The sequence below is a fragment of the Mustela erminea genome, chromosome X (genome assembly GCF_009829155.1).
Source record: "Mustela erminea isolate mMusErm1 chromosome X, mMusErm1.Pri, whole genome shotgun sequence".
Classification (NCBI taxonomy): Eukaryota; Metazoa; Chordata; class Mammalia; order Carnivora; family Mustelidae; genus Mustela; species Mustela erminea.
Genome location: NC_045635.1, coordinates 110,275,073 through 110,293,024, shown reverse-complemented (window position 1 = coordinate 110,293,024; position 17,952 = coordinate 110,275,073). Strand labels below are relative to the sequence as shown.

The following is a 17,952-nucleotide window of genomic DNA, read 5'->3' as shown; positions in this document are numbered from 1 at the left end:
GTTGCTTCATGATGTGTAATGTTCTGCTAGATTCTTTCTGTTGTCTGAGGGTCACTTATAGTCTAGCAAGTTATATTTAATCATAATCGGCATGCTTGACAAATGGTCTTAGGGGGCTGGTTATCTCCCAAGCACATTAGCTGTCCACTTACAGTTGAGTGGCACCCCAGAGCTACCAAAATGCCCACCTTTTTCTCACAAAGCCTAGATCAGACTTCCTAAGCTGAGGAATTGTCATACATTCCCCAGTCCTAGGCTATAGTTCTGCTGTGCTTGAGGAATTGAAGCAAGGAAAAGTGCTCAACATGTAGTGCTCACTGAGTTGGTGGTGGGAGGCTGCAAAAATGGAGTAACGTATGTGTAGAGACTTGCAAAGGAGTCGGTTTTTGCAAAAATGTTCCAGGACAAGACAGGCAAGAGCTCTAAAGAGTTGTTCAGAGATGCTGCAAGTGACTCACATGACATTCTGAACACATGTTCCTTATCCATCATCCCAGCTCCTGCCCACTATACAACTTGTTCCAGCACACTTATACAGAACAGCAGGAAGAAAGTGGAGATCACTGAAGGAAGAGCACATCCGTTCATTGTGTGAGAACTCTTGCAAATCCATGGGGAGACAAAGTTGAAGACAGAAATGGACTGTGCCCTCAAGCACTGTAGTCAAGTCAAGGAGACAGAAAAGTAAGTAATTACATTAGAGGGTAGTGGGAAAATCACTATTAAGGGGAAAATACAAGGTGCTATGATAACACAAAAGGGGTACCTGGTATCAAGGAGGATCTCTTTGGAAAAGTAACACCCATGCTGTGAAGGATACCAAAGAGGTAGACTAGTGAGTGAAGGTGAGTGTGAAGGAAGAATGTTCCAAACACTGAGAACAGCTGCATACAGCCAGGTGGGGAGAGAGACAGAGAGACAGAAATAGAGAAACAGAGAGAAAGACATAGATAGAGACAGAAAGAGAGAGAGAGAAAATGCATGCCTGATATATCATCACTGAAGTTCAGTGAAGGTCAAAGATAAGGCTGGCATAGTGTGCAGGGACCAAACCACAGAATTCTACTTGTATAGACTGTGCAAGGAAATGAGTTGGGATTTGAATAGACCTACAATTTCTATTGTCTTCTATATACATAGCATTAGTATGAGGTATTTCAGGGTCAGAGGAAGTGAAAGAAATTTAAGATGTGGTCCCTGTCTTTAAGGTATTCTGAGTTCATTTGTAGTGCACAGTCCAGATTTGAGAAAGACTTCAGAAACCCACAAGGCGTAGTGGCAGGGATCTGGTGTGTCCATAAAGTCTAGATGTTTACATAGTAGCTGAGGTACCCTAGTAAGCCCTAAGGAGTAAGGAAATATTAGGGAAAGGAGAGAGCTTTATTTAGAGACTCAGGCTCCATTAGTCCCCTCATACCAGCCCCTTGGCCCTAGACCACTGTCTTTTTTGGGATTAGCTACATACATCCAACAAGTCAGCTAAGGTCCTTGTCAACACTATAAGGCAGACAATGACCTTCAGCAGCATCTCCTAATGTTCTGAGCTTCAATATGGTTATCTATGAAATAGGCACAGGTGAAAGCAGAGTTGGCTTCAGTCACCCTAAAAGTTCTTTCCAAAGAAAACTTTCTACACCCTACTCCCCAAACACCTCATACTACTTCTTCATGGTAGTAGTTTGCCTTCAACATAATCAGCATTAATTCTATCCTTCTGTGCACACTATTGTCCTTTCCCTATGCAAAGATAGAGTTTATTCCTCAAGCCCCCTTGAATCTGGGCTGGTCTGGGGCTGCTTTGACCAATTGAATAAGGTGGAAGTGCCATTACTCCAGTGCCAAGCCTAGACTCTAAAAGAACTGGCAGTATCTACTTCTTACTCTTGAAATGATGCCATATTGTGAGAAATCCAACCTAAAGGGAAAGGCCATATATAGATGCACTAGTCAACAGCTCCTGCTCAGCTCCCAGCTGAAATCCAGCATCAGCTGCCAACCATGAGAGTGAGCCATCCTGGATGTTCAGCCTAGCTGAGCCTTCAGATGACTGTGTCTCCAACTGCCATATAATTGTAACACATAAGAGATACCAAATGAGAACTTCCCAGATGAGTCCACTCAATCCACCGAACCATGAGAAATAATAATAAATTGCTGGTGCCAGCCACTAACTTTTGTTATCATTTGCTAGGCAGCAATAAATAAATCTCAGGCCTTTGCTATTGTGTAAATCCAGGGCTTGGCAAATTTTTCTATAAAAGGTCAGGTAGTAAATATTTTTGGCTTTGCTGATCATTCATCTCTGTCACAACTATTCAATTATACATTGTAATGAGAAAGAAACCACAGACAAATAAACATGGTTATGTTCTAACAAATTTTTATTTATGAAATCAGGTGGACAGCCGAGGGCTTTGCCATGGTTTGCCAACACCTGGGCTAATTGAATAAAACAATCATTGCAGAATAAGAAAGACTGATAAGTAAATAGGCATTTCCAGTAAAATTAATCTTTTAGCAAAAGTTTTCTGGAAACATGAATCTTTGACTCAGTGTTTCCTAAAGTGGATTTTTGTAAGATAGACATAAAGGGAGGAAAACGTGTTGCTGTCAAATAATCTTTTTAAAGCTCTGGATTAAATCTGTTATATAAAGTTGTATATTGTCAGATTCCTCAGAGCCTTCACACGCTTATCCTAAAGAAGTACACTACTAGAATTTCAGACTCAGTGCTAGACTGCTTGGGGAGGAATTTTGAAATGAGGGAACTTGGGGCATCAGTTCTTCCTACATGTAAAATCCTTCCCAACCCATTTCCTAGAACTGCTGCTATTTATCCCCCTTCATTCACCTTCTCTCACTGTTCTTCTTCAAGTTTACATTTTCCATAACACCCTAGCTTTGCTAACAATATGCTCATTGCTATTGGCATTTACCCTCCCCAGGCCTTGGCTTCCCTGTTATGTAAAGCTAACAATTCTTGCAACAACTGCACTCCAAACTCCCATTCCAAGCTGATGGAGCATTCCTAGCAATGTGAAGAGTTAGAGTGAAAGCTATAACAAGGCAGTGGCCTGTTCTGCTCAAGAAACATCAAGGAAGCCACTGTGACTGGAGTAGAATAAGTGAGGGGGAGAAGAGTGGGAAATGAAGTTAGAGAGGTAAACAAGAGCCAGATCTTACAGAACCTTGTAGACTACTACAAGGACTTTATCTTTAGTTCTGAATGAAATAAGGAGTTATTGTGAGGTCTGCAACACAGGAAAAGGATAATCTAATTTAAGATTTTAAAAACATCTCCCTGTATGCACCAAAATACAGAACCTCAAAATAAATGAAACAAAAATAGGCAGAGGTGAAAAGAGGAACAGACAAATCCTTAATTGTAGCTGAAGAACTTCAACACTCTCCTCTCGATGATTGCTACACTGAGTCAATCATTCAGGATATAAAATATCTGAAAATGCAATTAACCAATGGGTTCTGATTGATATGTACAGAACACTTAACCCAACAAGAGCAAAATACACATTCTTTTTAAGAGTTTATGGAACATGGGCACCTGGGTGGCTCAGTGGGTTAAGCCTCTGCCTTTGGCTCAGGTCGTGATCTCAGGGTCCTGGGATGGAGCCCCATATCAGGCTCTCTGCTCAGTGGGGATCCTACTTCCTCCTCTCTCTCTCTCTCTGCCTGCCTCTCTGCCTACTTGTGATCTCTCTCTGTTAAATAAATAAAATCTTTTTTTAAAAAAAGTTCTCAGCCCAGAAGCAACTCCTTACTTTAAAAAAGGGGGGGGGAGTCTGTGGAACATTCCCTAAGATAGACCATATTCTGGTATATGAAACAAGCTTCAGTAAATTTAAAATAAATGAAATCAGACAGAGTATGTTCACTGACCAAATGGAGTTAAACCAGAAATCTAGAACAGAAAGATACAAAGAAATACCCAAACACTTGGAAACTGAACAAGACTTGAATAATCCATGGGTCAAAGAGAAAGTCTAAAGGGAAATTAAGAAATACCTTGAACTGAGTGAAAATGAAAATAAAAATTTGTGTTAAATATCTAAAGTAGTGCCAACAAAAAATTTATAATATAATACTAAATGCTCAAAGTAGAAGTAAGGAAATGTCCCATGGTGCCTGGATAGCTCAGTCAGTTAAGTGTCTGACTCTTGATTTTGGCTCAGGTCATGATCTCGGGGTTGTGGGATCGAGCCCCCATGCTGGGCTCTGCACTCAGCACACAGTCTGCTTCAGATTCTCTCTCTCTCTCCCTCCTGCTCACTCTCTCTCTTTCTCTCAAATAAATAAATTATATCTTTTTTAAAAAAGAAAGAAGAAAATGTCTCAAGTCAATAATCTAAATTCCTACCTCAAGAAACTAGAAGAACAAAACAAATCCAAAGCAAGGAGGAGGAAGTCATTAATAAAGACAAGAACAGAAATAAATGAAAATGATAACAAGAAAACAATAGAAAAAATCAATGAAACAGAAAGCTGGTTCTTTGAAAAGACCAATAAAATTGACAAAACATTAGGAAGACTGACAAAGAGAAAAAGAGAAAATGCAAATTACCAATATCAGTAATAAAACAAGGGATAACATTCAGCACCTGCAAATGTCAAAAGAGAATAAGGGAATACTACAAAGGACTCTATACAGTGTGGAAGTTTCTCATAAAGTTAAAAATAGAGCTATCTTATGACCCAGCATTTGCAGTACTGGGTATTTACCCCAAAGACACAGATGTAGTGAAAATAAGGGCCATATGCACCCCAGTGTTCATAGAAGCAATGTCCACAATAGCCAAACTTTGGAAACAGCTGAGATGCCCTTCGACAGATGAATGGATAAAGAAGATGTAGTCCACATACACAGCCATCAGAAAGGATGAATACCCAACTTCTGTATCAGCATGGATGGGACTGGAGAAGATTATGCTGAATGAAATATGTCAAGCAGAGAAAGTCAATTATCATATGGTTTCACTTATTTGTGGAGCATAACAAAAAGCATGGAAGACATGGGGAGTTAGAGAGAAGGGGGTTGGGGTAAATTGGAAGGGGAGGTGAATCATGAAAGACTATGGACTCTGAAAAACAATCTGAGGGGTTTGAAGTGGCGGGGGGTGGGAGGTTGGGGTACCAGGTGGTGGATATTATAGATATTATATTATAGAGGGTACGGATTGCATGGAGCACTGGGTGTGGTGAAAAAATAATGATACTGTTATGCTGAAAATAAATAAATGAAAAAAAATACAGCTATCTTCTGACCCAGCATTTGCAGTACTGGGTATTTACCCCAAAGACACAGATGTAGTGAAAATAAGGGCCATATGCACCCCAGTGTTCATAGCAGCAATGTCCACAATAGCCAAACTATGGAAACAGCCGAGATGCCCTTCGACAGACGAATGGATAAAGAAGATGTGGTCCATATACACAATGGACTATTACTCAGCCATCAGAAAGGATGAATACCCAACTTCTGTATCAGCATGGATAGGACTGGAGAAGATTATGCTGAATGAAATATGTCAAGCAGAGAAAGTAAATTATCATATGGTTTCATTTATTTGTGAAACATAAGGAATAGCATGGAGGACTTTAGGAGAAGGAAAGGAAAAATGAAGGGGGGTGGAATCAGAGGGGGAGAGACCATGAGGGACTGTGGACATCAGGAAACAAACTGAGGGGTTTAGAGGGGAGGGGGTGGGAGGACGGGTTAGCCTAGTGATGGGTATTAAGGAGGGCATGAGCTGCGTGGAGCACTGGGTGTTATATGCAAACAATGAATCATGGAGCACTACATCATAAACTAATGATGTACTGTATGATGATTAACATAACAATAAAAAACCAAATATTTTATTTATTTATTTGAGAGAGATCATACAAGCAGGAAAGGGGCAGAGGGAGAGGGAGAGGGAGAAGCAGACTCCTTGCTGAGCAGGTAGCCCAATTCAAGGCTCAATTCCAGGACCTTGGGATCATGACCTGAGCTGAAGGCAGATGTTTAACGGACTCAGGAACCCAGGCCACCCGCCAAACTGATTTTTTAAAATTTATTTTCAGCATAACAGTATTCATTGTTTTTGCACCACACCCAGAGCTCCATGCAATCTGTGCCCTCTCTAATACCCACCACCTGGTACCCCAACCTCCCACCCCCGCCCCTTCAAAACCCTCAGATTGTCTTTCAGAGACCATAGTCTCTCGTGGTTCACCTCCCCTTCCAATTTCCCTCAACTCCCTCTACTCCCTTCTCCTCCAAACTGATTTTTTTTTTTATAAAATCGACAAAATGTCTCAATGGAGGAAGAATAAACTTTTCAACAAATGATACTGGAGCCATTGGACATCCATGGACAAACAACAACTACAACAATGACAAAACAACATTTTAAAAAAATAACCTTACATCTTATTAAAAAAAAAAACATTCAAAGTAGATCATGAATGTCAAGCAGAAATACCAGTTACCAACTGGGAGGGAGGACTCCAACTTCACAAATGACAGCAAAGATCATAACTGTGTCAACCACCATCATTCGCTCTGCATCTTGGTGTTGGAATTGTCTAGAAAAATACAACACAGTTAAGCACTGAATAGAACAGTGTTTTACTTACATAGAGAGAAGGCAAGATGGGCTTCAGTAGTGGGTATAGGTCCCTCCTGGCAAACACAGCAGGGCAACTGGCCTGCCTATACCACTCACATCCCTGCTGTGGACAGATACAGCTGTGGAATTGGTTAGGTGCCATATGATGTACACATGTAAGCATAAAAAAGAGTCACATTGAGTCTGAAGCCTACAAAGATATTCTCACACGAGATGATAAGCATGGCACAGGCTGTGAGGGCCCTTTATCTCTTGAGAGAAACTTCACATTTCTATCTCTTGATAGAAATTTCAGGTCCAAGGCTCTGATGGGCAAGTCTGGGAAAAGGCAACAGATCATATAATGGCTGCTTTCCCAACAATGCACTTAAATGTAAAATATAAAACTATTTTTTTAACAGTAGAAGAAAATCTTCAAGGTGTTGTGTTAGGCAAACATTATTAGACTTGACACCAAAAACACGATCCATAAAAGGAAAAATTGATAACTTAGACTTCATCAAAATAAAAAGGTTTTGTTTTGCATAGAACTCTGTTAAGAGGATGACTCAACAAGCTACATATTTGGAGAAAATATTTGTAAATGATGTATCTGACAAAGGACAAGTATTTTGTATATATAATATTTTTCCAAGACATAACATTTGAAAAAATCCAATTAGAAAAATGGGTGAAATATATGAAGAGATTACAGGGGGGAGGATATATAGATGGCAAATAAATACATGAAAATATATTCAGTATCATTAGCCATTAGGGAAATGTAAGACAAAGTACAATGAACTATCACCACACACCTATCCAGAACCGCTAAAATGAAAAACAGTGACACCACCAAATGCTGACAAGGACACAGAGTAACTACTCGTGGGAATGTAAAATGGTATACTCTGGAAAACAGTTTGGTAGTTTCTCAACATATTAAATATCAAGTTCCCGCATGACCCTGTGTTATATGGATGAGCCAAAGACGGCCTCAGTGTATTGATCCTATGTTGTTTATTTCTTCAAAGCAGATCAGGACCCATTAGCTCAAAAGCCCACCAGGGGCAAGCTTTAATTTTTATACATCCTTTTGTTTTAAATATAGCTCAAACAAAGAGGTTTTCAGCCATTTAGAACCTACCTTCTTAGCATACCCCACAAAACTGCGCCCAACATTTGCTAACAATAGATAAGGTAAACTCCAGGACTATAAAGCCCCCAAGCCACTGTTGTCCTTTAGAGTCCTGTGCCCCAGAGACTCCCCCACCACACTGCTGAGTGACATCACCTAAGCATGTAAGCTCCCTGTTCAATCCTCCTCTCCCTCTGCAGTTCCCTTGCCATCCTCACTTTAATAAAATGAAAAAGGAGACAATTTGGACACATAGACAGACATGCACAGAGGGAAGATGATGTAAAATGGCCATGTGATAATGTAGGTAAAATAAGACTGATGCAGCCACAAACCAAGGATTCCCAGACAGCACCAGAAGCTAGGAAGAAACAATGAAAGGTTCCACAAAGACAAAATCTTATGGGGATCATGGCCCTGCCAACACCTTGATTTTGGACTTCTAGCCTCCAGAACTATAAGAAAATAGGTTCCTGTTGTTTTAAGCCACACAGTTTATGGTACTTTCTTACAGCAGCCCTAGCAAACTAATATAGGATGAACTATTACTTGGCAGCAACATTAATGAACTATTGTTAAAACTCAACAACTTAGAGAATTACACTGAGGGAAAAAAGTCAAATCCAAATGGTTACATACTGTATAATCTCATTTTTATATCATTTTGAAATGGCAAACTTTTAGAATTGGAGGGCAGTTTCATTGTTGCCATTGTTTAGGGGAAGGGCAAAGGGATGGGAAAGGAGGGGGATGGATATGGCTTTAAAAAAAAGGGCAACACAAAGGATTCACATGGAAACGCTCTGTATCCTGACTGGTGGTGGGTACATAAACCTATATAAGTGTTAAAATTGTACAGAATGTAACACACACATACACATGTGCACATACACACAGATGAGTACAAGTAGAACTGGGGAAATTGGAATAAAACCAGTGAATTATATACCAATATCCTGGTTGCAATATTGCACTATAGTTTTAAAAATATTACCATTTAAAGAATTGGGCAAAGTATCAGCAATTATTTCTTATGACTGCATGTGAACCTACAATTATCTCAATAAAATTATCAGTTAAAATAAAGCATCACTTGGCTGTTTAAAAAAGACATCAAAGGGAAAGAGTGACAGAAGGGACAATAGTTAGAAAACTTTTACAGAAATGCAGGAGAAAAATAGAAGGTGGCTTCAATTAGGATTATACTAGTAAGGTAAAAGCAGTAAAGAGAAGTAGATGGATTCTGGAGGTATAGTGTTTTGTAGGTGAAACCAACAGAATTTGCCTACAGAAGCATGTAAGATGTAAGAGAAAGAGAAGTGTCAAGGATAGCCTCAAGGTTTTAAGATGGAGATGGAGAGGGTTCGGCAGTATAATGGTAAGGGAAGGGATTAAGATAGTAAAGTTTGGGAATTGGGTATCATCAAGGGAATAATTGTAGGTATTAGTACTTGGATGGGAGAACTGAGACTTCAAAGAAGGTTCTCAAAGAAGGGCACAAAAACAGACAAATAGATCAATGGAACAGAATAGAATGCACAAATAAATAAATGCACAAATGTATAGTCGATTAATCTTCAATAAAGGAGGCAAGAATATGCAATGAGGAAAACACTGTATCTTCATTAAATGGTGCTAAGAACACTGGACAGCAATATGCAAAAGAATGAAGCTGGACCACTTTCTTACACCATTCACAAAAATAAACTCAAAAGGATTAAGAACCTAAATGTGAGACTTGAAACCATAAAAATCCTAGAAGAGAGTACAGACAGTAATTTCTGACATCAGTCATAAAAACATTGTTATAGAGATGGTTTCTGAGGCAAGAGAAACAAAAGCAAAAATAAGCTCTTGGGGCTACATCAAAATAAAAAGATTCTACACAGCAAAGGAAAAAATCAACAAAACTAAAAGACAACCTACGAATGGGAGAAGATATTGCAAATCACAAATCTGATAAAGGGTTGGTATCCAAAATATATTAAAAAAATCAAAATCAACACCCAAAAAAACCAAATAATCCAATTTAAAAATTGGCAGAAGACATGAACAGACATTTTTTCAAAGAAGATATCCAAATGGCCAATAGAAATATAAAAAGATGGTCAACATCACTTCTTCATCAAGAAAATGTAAATCATAACTACAATGAAATATCACCTCACACTTGTCAGAATGGCTAAAATGATAAACACAGGAAATAACAGATGTTGTTGAGGATGAGGAGAAAAAGGAACCCTCTCGCACTGTTGGTGGACATGCAAACTGGTGCAGCCACTGTGGGAAACAGTGTAGAGGTTCCTCAGAAAATAAAAAATAGAACTACCCTATGATCTAGTAATCAACACTACTGGCTATTCACCCAAAGAATATGGGAATGTTAATTTGAAAGGATATATGCACCCCTGTGATTATTGCAGCATTATTTACAATAGCCAAACTATGGAAGCAGCCCAAGTGTCCATCAATACATGAATGGATAAAGAAGGAGATGGCATGTATATACAAGGAATATTATCCAGCCATAAAAAAGAATGAATTGTTCCATTTGCAACAACATGGGTGGATCTAGAAAGTATAATGCTAAGTGAAATAAATCAGTCAGAGAAAGACAAATGCCATATGATTACACTCATATGTGAAATTTAAGAAACAAAACAAATAAACAAAGGGGAAAAATGAGAAGAACCAAAAAAGAGACTCTTAAATCATATAACAAGCAGATGGTTACCAGAGGGGAAGTGGATGGGGGAATGGATGAAATGGGTGATGGGGACTTACCCTGATGAACTCTGAGTAATACATGGAATTGTTGAATCACTATATTGTACACCTGAAACTAATATAACCCTGTATTTTAACTATACTGGGATCAAAATAAAATAAAATAGAGGAAAAATGTATCTTAAAAAGTTTAGGTTATTCAATTATGAAAGCACAGAATATGCAAGTGTATGGATTCACAGGCTATTTGCAATAATGAGTGTGTAGCCCACAGGGTGGAGATTATTGGACGAGGATATTTTAAAAGGGGACATGGGGTCTCATGACTTGAATTCATATGCCACCCAAGAAAAGTACCTCCCCCCACTGAAAGAAAAAAAAAAAAACTCAGACAACACAAAACAAAACCCAGCAGGCTCAAAGTGGCTGCTTTCATATTCTGCAAAACCATCCCCAAGTGAGGGGAGACTTACTGTGTAAATATTGTAAAGAATTACTTCATTCTGCCAACTGATCCAGTCTTTCCACTGAGAGCTTGGCTGCTTCCCCCAGATCCAGCCTGTCAGTCTCATGGTTGATACAGGCTCCAGGAGATGTGCAGCTCTGGCTGCCACCCTCTCTGTCATGCTTCTCAACCCATCTGTTGGTTGGTTCTTAATTTTCTGTACTAGTATTAGAATTTCCTTCTGGGAACCCAATTAGGGCATGCTCATCAAGCAAAACTAACATGCCCCCATATGAAATGTATACAGCAATCTCCAACATGTTGATTTGGGGGGGCTCAAAGCAACAAACAGACAGCATTACCATAATGCCTGTCACCCCTGGACAGGACCAGAGGGAAAATAGAAAGGAGGGAGAAAGGAAGAGAGAATGGGGACACTTTGGGTTACAGCTGCCACCTACTGCTGTTCTACCATGCCTGGAAAAGCAATGAAAACTAAAGACAATTGCTTATTTACCTAGACTCCCAAGTGGGACAACAATATCTCTAAGCCAGTTAGTTACATAGAGGGTGGTAAGGTTGTTCAATCTGGAGAAGTGAAGCATGGAGAGGGTTGGAGAGGAGACGGAAGCGTTCAGCTTTGAGGAACATGGTTGTCACTGTTGGTGACATGGAAATGAAAGAAAAAACTGGTTTCTGCATTATGACTTCAAAGCTCAGACCTAATGTCAGCAAAGTACGAAAGGCAGAGGGAATAGGTTTAGGTGGAGACAAACCTTCCTATAGCCAGAGCCTGCCTGCCTGTCAACTTGCCTCCACATCATCCCCGGTGTAGGTGGCTGGTACCTTCTAGGACATCCCATCATTGCAGACGTAAGGGAGAGGAGACATATGACCAGAATTTGGGGGCACTGGTTAAAAGCACAGACTCTCAAGTCCCACCCTTTCAGGCCTCCTGAAAACGATTCTTTAAAGGATGGCTCTGGGAAATCTGAATTTTAACAGGCTCCCCCAGATAATGCTGATCTGAATCTTCTTTCTTTCTTTCTTTCTTTCTTTTTTCTATTTATTTATTTAATTTATTTTTATTGTCTTATCCACACAGTAGTCTTTGGAAATCTCTGAGTGAATGGCCCTTTAAGACCCCTTCCAAGAAGCTAGAATTGTAGTCTCTAGTCCCAGTTCTAGCGAATGTAGTCTAGAAGAGAAATAGGTCAAGGAAAAAGTTGCTTTGTAGAGCCAAGGAAAAGGAGGCAAGTGTCTCCAAAGAAAAGACTAACTTTCAAGAGGCTCCAGCTCTCCTTGTGAGGGATGGTAGTGTTGTAGTAACACCATGTCAAGAGTCACAAATCACTCCTGCCCTCAGTGGCTACACTTTAAGCATTTATAATAGCTCAGATAGACTGAAAGTTTACATGTTCAAATACTTTTACATATTTTTTTGTCCTTATTTTCATTTATTTTTTTAGAGAAGGAGGGAGAGGGTGGAGGGGCAAAGAGAGAGAGAGAATCTTAAGCAGGCTCTGTGCCTAGTGAGGATCCCAACAAGGGGCTTGATCTCACAGTCCTGAGATCATGACCTGAGCCAAAATCAAGACAGACACTTAACTCACTGAGCTCTTTTTACTTCCTTATGACAGCCTTCTGAGATAGATATTATTATTGCCCATATTTTATAGGAGTAAAAGCTAAGACTCAGAAAAGGAAATGAAATTTGCCCAAGGTCACATAGCTCTTTTAAAAAATATTTTATTTATTTATTTATTTGTTTGTTTGTTTATTTTATTATGTTGTGTTAGTCACCATACAGTATATCATTAGTTTTTGATGTGGTGTTCCATGATTCACTGTTTGTGTATAACACCCAGTGCTCCATGTGATACATGCCCTCTGTAATACCCATCACCAGGTTAACCCCACCTTCCAACCCCTCCCCTCTAAAACCCTCAGTTTGTTTCTTGGAGCCCATAGTCTCTCATGCTTTGCCTCCCCCTCTGATTTCCCCCCATTCATTTTTCCTTTCCTTTTCCTAATGTCCTCCATGCTATTCCTTATGTTCCACATATAACCAAAACCTTATGATAACTGTCATTCCATAAGATTTTATTTATTCATGACAGACAGAGGCAGAGGGCCGAGCAGGGAGCATAATGTGGTTTGGGGATGGCCTGGGTTTTAGTAACTTTCAGGTCCAATACGGATTATTGTAGGGGGTGATTGTATGCTTCTTTGTTGTTGTTACTAATTTTTTTTTTCAGTCTAAACAATTCTTTTTTTTATTATGTTCAGTTGGCCAACATATAGTACATCATGTGTACTATAGATTAAATAAATTAAATAAATATATATATATATAGTGTTCAATGATTCATTAGCTACATATAACACCCAGTGTATGCCTCTTTGAAGTGGCTTTTCTACCTGCCTTGAGTCTCATTATTTCCCTCCTGTCTCCACACCAGGACCCATTCTAATTAACATATCACCTCTGTGAGAATTCTCCATGAGAATTTTAAAAAGTTGTCCCTTCTAAGACATGTAGCCCAATGGGCACAGGGCTTAGAGAGTATTTCAAAATTTAGGGCAAATTAGAAAAGGATGATGCTCTCTCTTGACCGACACAACCCTGAATCAGTGTATAGTTTAGGAAGTGAAGAAAGGGCTGGATTACAGCCTCCTTAAACTCCTTTGGCCTTACAATTTTGTGTGGGGTCTAATCTGCTCAGATATAGACAGCAGACCTCTGTCCACCCTACCCAATACTATGTCTTGTCTCTAGACTCAGAGGTTTCTGCCCAATCTCAGGGAGGTGAGGAGTGAGGGAGCTCTTCACCGAGGGACACCCAGCCGCTAGAGAAGAGAACCACACTCCCTTACTCAGCTTCTTGAATGTGTAGATCAATACCCTTTGTCCAGTTTGAGAAGTGTTTAGTCATTACCTTTTCAAATATTCTTTCCACTCCTTGCTCTCTCTCCTTCCCTTCTGGGACTCCCATCATGCTTATGGTGGCATATTTGATGGTGTCTCACAGGCATCTGAGACTGTTCAATTTTTTCATTCTTTTTTCTTTCTGTTCCTTCAGCTTCACAAATTATTTCTTCTGCCAGCTCAAATCTGTTATTAAGCCCTTCTACTGAATTTTTCATTTCAGTGTTTATACCTTTCAACTCCAGGATTTCCCACTGTGTTTTTTATAATGTCTATGTCTTTATTGATATTCTCTATTTGATGAGAAATTGTCAATATACCTTATTTTAATTCTTTTTAAAAATTATTTAAATGTGGTTTCCTTTACTTCTTTGAACATGTTTATAATAAAGTCTTTTTCTGCTAAGGTCAATATCTGGGCACTTTCTATTGCCCAGTTTCTATTGACTGATTTTTTTTTTTTTGCTTGTGTATAGCCCACACTTTCTTGTTTCTTTGTATATCTCATAATTTTCTGTTGAAAATTGACATTTTAAATAATATTGTAGCAACTCCAAATTCTAATCTCCCTCTGAGGCTTGTTGTTTGTTTTTTTCATTTGCTTATTCATTTGGTGGCATACTTGGACGAATTCTGTGAAATCTATTTCAGCTGTAGTGTATAGCCTCAGGTGTCCCTACTGAGATTCTTTTCCCCTTTGTTTTTATTTTTAAGTCTGGCTTCTTTGGGTCTGTACCTAGGTCAGCATAGCTTAGTGGTTAGTCACTGGTTGGCCAGAAGTTGTGCATAAATACCCAGATCTGGTGTGGCTTAGGAAATTGCTTTCATAGTTCAGGAGAAAACTGTTCAGTCAGGGAATTGTATTTTGGAAGTACTTTTTGTAGTCATCCCTAAGAAAGTGTTGCTTTGAACACAGAAGTGTTCCATATCATAGGAAATGATTGTAATTTTATCAGAACTCTCTTTAGACTGTCTCCTTCCCTGATGTACTTGTTAAGCTTATGGCTGATTTCACTCTATTGATATCACCAAGCTGTTATCCTCCTCTAATTTTAGCCACTGTGATTTTTTAAAAATTTTTATTTAAATTCAATTTAGTTAACATAGGATGTATTATTAGTTTCAGGGGTAGAATTTAGTGATTTATCAGTTGCATAGAACACCCAGTGCTCATTACATCATGTGCCCTCCTTAATGCCCACCCCCCTCACCTCCCCTTCAGCAATCCTCAGTTTGTTTCCTTTGGTTTGCCTCCCTCTCTGTTTTTATCTAAATTCATTTGTTTTGTTTCTTAAATTCCACATAGGAGTGAAATCATGCATTTGTCTTTCTCTAACTTACTTTGCTTAGCATAATAGCCTCTACTTCCATCCACATAGTTGCAAATGGTAAGTATTCAACCTTTCTGATGGCTGAGTAATATTCCATTATATATATATATATATATATATATATATATATATAACAGAAGATGTGTTTTGTATATATGTATGTGTGTGTGTGTGTATGTATATATATATATATATGTATATATATATATGATGTGTTATATATATATAAAACACATCATCTGTATCCATTCATCTGTTGATGGACATCTGGGCTCTTTCCATAGTTTGGTTATTGTGGACATTGCTGTTTTCATAGCATTTAGGAACCTCCTGGGGGGCAAGAATTCCTTCATTCTCTGATCCAAATAAAGTCTACTCTTTGTCTTAACCAGATCTTCCAGTCTCTGCAGGTTGCCCCACACCTCTTCCCAGACAGAACCTCAGTGCCATGTCATGGGAAGATTTGGGGACACTGACTTCTCCACCCAGATGCTTCCTATGGTGTGGGTGTTGTGGATTGAGGAAACAGGTACTACCAACTGGCTGCTGTCACCCACCCAGTGTAGGTTTTTGCAGCATGGAAATGGGAGAGATGGGATATTAATGAGATTCTACCACCTTTCCAGTGTAGATCTTGCACACCAGGGGACTAAGGATGATACAAACTACTTTCCAGGTTGCATCTGCTGAGTCCACCCAGTGTGTGTCTAACATAGCTTTTCCACACAGGGAGCTGGGGGAGAGATAGATGCAGCTCTTGTGCTAAGGCCTGGCACTGTTCTTATAGGCTTCAATCAAATTTGTTGAGCAAAACCTTCCAATTTCATATAAGCCCATTGTGCCATCTCCAGAGATGTTAAGTTTTTCTTAGATAATTTTGATCACTTTAATAGATGTCTCTCTGAAGGAGAGGGTTTTGTAAGCTCCTCACACCAGAGAAGAGAATGTGTGAACTTTTTCTGTAAGCCTGAGATCAAGATCATGGCTGCAGGTGATTGACAACCAGAACCAAGGGCAGTATTAGTAGCTGGGTGGGAAAATAAAAACACCATCATTAGTAGTATGGCTCAATACAGAAGCAGGCAAGAAGAAAATGTAGCTATGACACATGCAAAATATATATGCTATAGCCACACTTGAACTGAGTTTAGAACTAATTCATCCTCATAGGATGTCAAAAATGGTTCTCTTTGTACAGCCAGCAACAGACTCATAATCTGTTGAATTTGTATAGCACTTGCCTTCTGGGATGTATGATGCTTTCTTTGGGTTCACCCTCTCACTCTTCCTAGAGCTAGCCAGTATAAATTTGGACCCAGTCCTAACCAGGACTAAGGAAAAACTCCTTAGAGGTTCCCCCACATAGATGATAGAGATAGGACACACATCGGGGGAGAGGAACCCTCTAAGCTGCAAGAAAGAGACAAGGGAGGCAACAAAGTGAGACCAAATCTTCGCTTGACCCCCCCTACCAACTTTGTGACCTTGAACAAGAGGCTTAACCTCTCAATTTCCTGATCTTGTCCTCATCTTTAAAAAACAGGGCTATTGATGCTTACTTCACTTGCTCTGGGAGTAGGAAACTTGCTGCCATGTTAAATAGACTTATGGAGAAGTCAATGTGGCATGTCAAAACAGAGGCCTCTGGCCAACAGTTGGAGGGGAACTGAGGCCTTCCTACAAACTCATGTAGTTTGTACTCAGTTTAGTAGCAGATCTCAGTCACTGACAGCTTAACTGCGACCTCACGAAAGATCCTGAGCCAGAACTATCCAGCTACGTCACTCCTGGATTCCTGATCCTCAGAAACTGTATGAAATAATATCTCTTATTTTAAGTCACTACATTTTAAAATAATTTGTTATGCAACAATAGTTAACTAATGAAGCTATTAAATTATCTTGTTGATTTGCCTTCTCTGCTCTGTCCCTAAACCTTTTAGTCGACTACTGAGTTTAGAGAGAGCACAAGCATTTAATATGGTGGGTATACTTCAAAACTTCACTGGAGGGCCTGGAAAGGCTTTATTTGATTATTATACTATTTCTTGTTTCATGGAAGAGCACTGGGCTAAGAATAGAAGTATTTTCACTGGGTACATGAGTGATCTTAGATCAGTCATTTCCCACTTCTGAACATTCTCATCTCTCACATAGGGAAATAATACCTGTCATGCACACCTGTGAAGGTAATATGAAGATGAAATAAGATTATCACTGGGAAACCCAGTAAAAGAACAACCAATGTCAGGTCAGCATCAAATTGCCGCTAACAATTATTTTTGTTGTTGTTCATGAGTAGGTAGAAAAACATCTTCTGAATTTAAAAAAAAAACATATTTTGTTACTAATTCCTACAGCATTATGTGGAATTAAATATTCTAAGGTATTTCTATTACACCAATATGCTTCATTCTAATTTGACAGTTTCCCAATTAGCAATCTTTCTGCCAGAGCAAAGATTTTCCCCTAATGAACCAAGGTGTATCAACTGTAAAAGAATAGTTGAAAGAGGTTCTCTAGCCAGAAAGGAGGTAACAAAAAGAATCTTGGAGCATCAGAAGGGAAGAAAGAATACAAAAGGCCCAAATATGGGTAAATACAAGAGATTTTCCTTCTTTTTTTAAGATTTTAAATGGTGTACGATGTGTAGAACAAAAATTATAACATTGCCTTATATCGTTCGAAATATATGTGAAAGAAATATTTAAGATAATTATAAGTGTAGGGGGTATTTAAGGATATAAAGGGAGGTTAAGTTTTTACACTGTACTT

General features: G+C 39.0%; 1 long non-coding RNA gene across 1 annotated transcript in view; it reads left to right on the top strand.

The window, feature by feature from the left end:
• Positions 1-518: 518 nt before the first annotated feature.
• Positions 519-17,952, top strand: part of LOC116583300 — a 41,143-nt gene continuing 23,709 nt past the window's right edge. Inside the window, exon 1 of the long non-coding RNA XR_004282675.1 lies at positions 519-684. This is a non-coding gene — a long non-coding RNA (uncharacterized LOC116583300). The remainder of the gene's footprint in view (positions 685-17,952) is intronic.